The sequence below is a fragment of the Prionailurus viverrinus genome, chromosome C2 (genome assembly GCF_022837055.1).
Source record: "Prionailurus viverrinus isolate Anna chromosome C2, UM_Priviv_1.0, whole genome shotgun sequence".
NCBI classification, from domain to species: Eukaryota; Metazoa; Chordata; class Mammalia; order Carnivora; family Felidae; genus Prionailurus; species Prionailurus viverrinus.
This window is the reverse complement of record NC_062569.1, coordinates 51,269,268-51,275,830: the sequence shown is the minus strand read 5'-3', so window position 1 is coordinate 51,275,830 and position 6,563 is coordinate 51,269,268. Positions and strand designations below refer to the sequence as shown.

Here is a 6,563-nt window from a genome sequence, read left to right as displayed (position 1 = left end):
TGGAAAGAGCCCAAATGTCCATCAACTGATAAATGGGTTAAAGAGGTGTGTGTTTATACACAATGGAATTGTATTGCAATGGACTACTACTCAGCCATCAAAAAGAATGAAATCTTGACATTTACAACATGGATGAAACTGGAGGGTATTATTCTAAGCAGAATAATTCAGAGAAAGATATCTTATGATGTCACTCATATGTGGAATTGGAGAAACTTAAATGATCATAGGGGAAGGGTAGGAAAAATAAAAACAGAGAGGCAAACCATAAGAGACTTTTAAATACAGAGAACAGACAGTTGATAGGGGTTGGGTGATGGGCATTAAGGAGGGCACTTGGGATGAGCTCTGTGTGTTATATGTAACAGATCACTGGATTCTACTCCTGAAGCCAAGACTACACTCTATGTTAGCTAACTTGAGAATAAATAAAGAGATGTTAATTATGTTTATTTGGTATGTTAAATTGCATGGGAATCATTGTCAAGTAAGTGATGCTAAACCTTCTTAGATTATATTTCCATAAATATAATTAAGTGTTCTAGAAATTGTGTGAGACTCCTAGAAATTGATTATGTTATCACTTATAATTCTAGTTATCTTGAAGTATTGGTTATTTCTGTGATGATTAAATCTCCATGATGATTAAATCTCCTTGTCAATTGCATTGTAACGATGTTTTTTAATTGTTTTTGAGAGAGAGCAGAGGGGCAGAGAGAAAGGGAGAGACAGAGAATCCCAAGCAGGGATTCTGCACTGTCAGTGCAGAGCTCAAATGAGGGCTCAAAGTCACAAACCGTGAAATCATGACCTGAGCTGAAATCAAGAGTCGGATGCCTGACCCACTGAGCCACCCAGTGCCCCTGCATTGTAATGAATTCTAATCAAATCATTAACCATTACCATTTTTAAGTCATTTGCAGTTATTGTTTTACTTTGATGCTTTTGCAAAAGTGCTTCATCTTCAAGGAGATTCAGGAAAAAGACTGATAAATACCTAGAATATCGGTCTCTTATAACTTAAGATCATACCGTTGAACTGAGTAAGAATTTACACAGCTCTATTGGAGAAACTGATGGCTTCACAAAAGTAACAGAAGGTCAAGATGAAGGGAAATTAATTATAGGGGTGCCTGGGTGCTTCAGTTGGTTAAGCACTGACTCTTGGTTTCAGCTCAGGTCATGATCTTATGGAGCCCTGCATCTGTCAGTGCAGAGCCTGCTTGAGATTCTCTCCCTCTCTCTCTCAAAACAAAAAGAGAAATTAATTACGAATGGGAGTGAATAAACTGAAAATTTTTAGGATTTTTATTTTTTGAAATACTGCTTTGTAAAAAAAAAATGTAAGTTTGAGAGAGAATGCAAGTGGGGTAGGAACAGAGAAAGAGGAAAGAGAGAATCCCAAGCAGATTCCCCACTGTCAGTGCAGGCCTGATGTGAGGCTTGAACTCATAAACTTTGAGATCATGACCTGAGCCGAAACAAAGAGATGGACCCTTAACTGACGGAGCCACTCAGATGCCCCAAAATACTCGTTTTTTCATCTTTTTTCCCCAGATATAGGAAAACCTTTCCTCAGCAATTTGGCAATTTATACCTTTGTAAGCTCTGCCTGCCTGATCACCCCAGAATTTGGAAACTCTCAGTGAGTATTCTTGTATACTTATTGAACATATATAAATATATTGCCATAAGAATCTGTCTTCCTTATAACAGGACAGTTGGGAACACTGGTTTTATTACTAAGGTTTTGACTGGAATGTCATATTTAAGAGAGATAGGCTCAGATATAACTAGACAGCTTTAAGCAACTAATACTGACTTTATGGAGCCAATAAAGTACCTTGGAAATAGTGTGATACTTGCTTACAGGTTTTCAGCATTCTTACCAGGTAAGTAAAGAGGGCCACTTCCAGGCAGGTGCAGGAACCTCAGGATATTTTGGGGACCCTGTTAAAAAAGGAAGTAACCTAAATCCATAGGTATTGCAGGCAAAGCATGATGGCAAGTATTTTGCTTTATTTCTTAGCCTCAAGACGCTGTTAAAAATTAAACCTGAGATGTTTTATGAAAAGTTCCACCAAAGCAGATGTAAAAGATCCTATATGATCAATCATGACTCTCACGTCACTTATATATAATCAAGCTAAGTTCATTGAAACTAGCCTTATTTGCAAACAAATTAGTCTTAATGGTTATAATTGATAGAAATGGGGGTAATTGTAGAGAGAAAAATTGTTTTGACTGAAACTATGAACTTTTAGATATTAGATTCTAGTTCTATTAATTGACTTTGTTCCACCTGTAAACTAGACTAGATCCTTAATTTTAGTATCTCAAATCTGGTTACATCTTTCCAAAGTAACATTTCTGATTATCTCCCATTCTTTTGAAACACTGAAAGTGAATATTAATGACTTGGATGGGACCAGAGAAACCACCAGAACAGCATATGTATAGATAATCTTTTACTGGTTGTTGTGTGGCCAAAGATCACCACAGACATTTAACCTGCAAACCAGAAAGATCATTTGATTGTGACTTGCTGCCTTCACTCCATCTAAGATGCTTTGAAATTGGGATCTAGACATCTTCTCAACTGGCTACCCTCAGAACTAAGAAACCGTTTTACAATTCAGTCTCCCCAAACTGAGGCAGCACTCTGGGATATAGGCACTATCATAACCAGTATCATCACTGGATCTAGACTTTATGACATGGTGATTTGTCACCAATATCACCGTGACATCCAGACCTTATGTGACATGTTCTTTGCTATTGTAATTGAGGAGGAGAGCCAATCCATGGTTGCATTTATGTGGCAAGGCAGGCGGTATCAGTTTGCTAGGCTACCACAAGGATACCTTAGCAGTCCAGTAATAGCCTATAACGTTCCAACACAAGACATCCAGGCCTTTGATGAAAACACACACAAAAACCCAGTATTTCCTATATATTGATGACATCCTTATTTATGGCGGTAACTAGGAAAAACACATTAGGGTCAAAATAGAATTAATTACTTACACTCAGAAAATGGAAAATTGACCCAAGTGAGGTCCACACACTACAGTAAAAGTGCTAGGCAAAATTTAGTCCTCTGGAGGCATTAAAAAACCCACACCCAGTCATAAACAATATCAATTGTGTATTGACTCCTACCACAAAAGAAGAAGCTCAGAAACTGATAGGACTGTTTGGATATTTGGTATAGCACATACCACTTCTGGTGATAATATTAAAACACATTCATGAAATAGGATGAGTAGAGACTTTAGATGGCTAGAGACTCAAGACAGCCTTTATTTGAAAAATGCTGTCAGAATGTTTAACACATTGGCATCATCTAATGAGGACTTTAAATACAAATTAGAGTGCCTGTACTCAGGAGAGTTTGCAGCAGCATCACTGTGGACCGAAACACCACAGAACTCCAAGTTTTACCCAACTGGGCTTTACACTAAGGAGTTCCCATTGTCTGAGAACATACACCAACCAATTGAAAGGCTCACCTAAACATTCCACAAGGCCCTAGAAAATACACACTAAGAAAATAAGCCAATTACACTTAAACTCCAAAAAACCCTTCTGTAGTAGATAAAGCAGACCTCTACAAAGAGATGGGAAGTACTCTTGACTATAAAGCTATAAAATAACAATGATACATATCTGAGTGGGGCCACAGATTAAAAGTTGACCTGCATTAACTAAAAAAAAATCTCAGCAATGCCAATAGTGGACTTGCTGGATTTTGAGGAGTAAGCTCAAGTGGTTAGGTAATAGGGACCACAGCAGTCAATGGTGCATGGTTTTATTTTATTTACTTTATATATGTGTATATGTATATATATATGCATATATATATAGTAAATTTATATACATATGTAAATTTGTGTGTGTGTGTGTGTGTGTGTGTGTGTGTGTGTGTGTAGAGAGAGAGAGAGGGAGGTGGAATATGAATGTGCATGAGTGGAGGAGAGGGGAAGAAGAAGGAGAGACAGAGAATCTCAAGCAGGCTCCATGCTCCACATGGAGTCCAATGCAGAACTCAATCCCACGGCCCTGGGATCATGGCCTTAGCTGAAAATCAAGAGTTGGACACTCAACCAACTGAGCCAGCCAAGTGTCCCAACAGTGCGTGATTTTAGATGGATCAGCTTTCTTACCATAATACAGAATATCCTGGCAATCTGTAGAGGAATGACTAATAATGGACAAACCAGTATAGAATCAGGCAACGAGAATCAGCACAACATCAATTTATGGCTAAACTAATAGCTATAAAATTGACAATTGAACAGTCTGTTAAGGAAAGTCACAATGAGGTATGTAATTTTTGGATACAAGGATGGTAGGTAAATGAATAGCTAGCTCTCTGGTCAGGTCATGGCAGGACCTGGGAAATACGATGTAAGAGCATATGGGGTAATGACGACATATGGCAGAAAATAGCACTGGATGACATCTCCATATTGGTTACATACATCTCTGCACATCAGAAGTACAACTATGAAGTTACCAAACTTAATAACCAAGTAGAATTTATGAAATTCTAAATTTATGAAAAAAAACAATGATTCATGGATAAGGATGAAATCAATTCAAAACAATCATACATAAATAAGGACAATGGAACATAAAATGTGGACACACACATATGCCAATGGATAGGATCATTGTATGGGCACATCACCAAACAGGTCATACTGGCAAACATGGCACTAGAACATTGTTGGAGAAAAGAAACATGTATATATCCACAAATACCTTTAATTTAAAATTAAGGGATGTAATTGCCACGATTTTGAAGCTTAGAGGATTCATTCATTGATTCTTCATTAATGAATCATCCAGATACATTCAAAGACAACAAACCCTTCCAAATTATACAAAGTGATTACATGGAATGCTAGCCTGTATCAGAGAATAAATTATGTGTATCAACAATTTTATACACATCAATTACTCTATCCTTGTGGAAGAAATAATAAAAAAATCCACCATCTGAGCCTTAGAAATCTGGATTCCCTGCTCTGGTAGTTCAACCATCATAAAATCAGATCAGGGCACCTACTTCACATAAAAGCTAATCTAGAATGGGCTAAGGAACAAGGCATAATATGGAGCTTCCTCTTACTCTACAACCCAACTGTCTCTGGATCAATTGAAAGGTATCATGGCTTAAGCAAAAGCTTAGGTTGCTTACTAACAATCTAGATATGAAATCTTGGACTAAAATGATCTGGAAGGTGGCATTTGCTACACCATAGATATAGAAAGGATGAAAAAACTCCTATTGGTATTGCAGGCAGCTACAGAGTTAGGAATTAGCATTAATACCACCCCAGAATCTAAAATAGGAAAAGTATTAACTAAAAAACATAAGAATATGGGGAAAATCATAGCACCTGCCATAATAAAACCCTACTTGGTGACCAAAGGAAAAGGTATGTTACAACAAATTAAAGACCATAATATGATGCATCTGTAAAAATTTCAAGCATATAGAACATCTTTTATCAACACTGAATGCCTAATATTAGCTAGTATAATGTAGGATGATAATACTTGGGACAATGTCAATAATTGTCATAACAACTATTGTTTCCCTTGAGTGGCAAGAACAAGAAAGAATTACAAATTTATGGGATACTGTATTTTGCAGGCATGACTCTGCTTTGCATCTTCAACTCTATTATTAAGTAGGTCAGTGCAGCATGCTGCTTATTGGCCATACTCTTCTATTGCTTACTTTGGAAAGCATACTCAGTAAAGCTACAGATATTCCTCTGTAAAATCAGTTGTGCCAGTGTTCCAAAATGGACTACCTTCTGCTCCAAATTTAATTTGAGTCTGTGACATCCTCTTCTTCCTCCATGGATTGCCATTTTGGTCACCTTATAGCAACTGATGACTTAACTGCATTACAGGCATCACCAAGCTCAACCTCTCCACTTCTCCCTTCACTGTCAGCACCATCTACTCAGAAAACTTTAGTCAATGGAGAAACCAAATGGTTAGAGAAGCTGTTGAAGCAGTTGAAACTTGCCCTTCAATCTCCACATGAATTCCCAAGGATCTGAATGACACTAGGATGGAGTGTTGTGTATTGGTTTCAAAAGCACTAGTATATGAGAAAGACAAAGTTGTTTTTAGACGTTGTCTTGATATCACAATAAAGTAAGCCCTATCAGGATGTATTCATCTCATCTGTTTTTACCCACAAGAATTAGCACAACTTCTGAGGGTCCCTGCTGGGAGCTTATCCATAAAAAACATATGAAGAAGTACCATGGCAAGGGGAAATTTAGACTAAATACTGTTTGTGGGGAGTATCCAAGAGTGTTTCATCTGAGCAAGGCTGTAGTTTCTAATGTAAATAACCAGTTCCAACACTCTGCATCTACCTTGATAGCACCCTGTATCTCACCCCAGCATTCTCCTATAGACCAACTCTACCCAAGCCCCTCACTTTGGCAGGCATCCCTCCAAAGCAGCTCCTGCCAAGCCACACTTGGAAGGTATATATGGCTGGGACCAGTGCCAGTCTAAAGTAATTTCTT

At 37.7% G+C, this 6,563-nt stretch overlaps 1 long non-coding RNA gene across 6 annotated transcripts in view; it reads right to left on the bottom strand.

The window, feature by feature from the left end:
• The window catches only part of LOC125175510 (uncharacterized), a 69,738-nt gene that overhangs the window by 30,098 nt on the left and 33,077 nt on the right, over window positions 1-6,563 (bottom strand). For all 6 annotated transcript variants that reach the window (XR_007155844.1, XR_007155847.1, XR_007155843.1 and 3 more), the window contains exon 5: window positions 1,890-1,950. This is a non-coding gene — a long non-coding RNA (uncharacterized LOC125175510). The remainder of the gene's footprint in view (window positions 1-1,889; window positions 1,951-6,563) is intronic.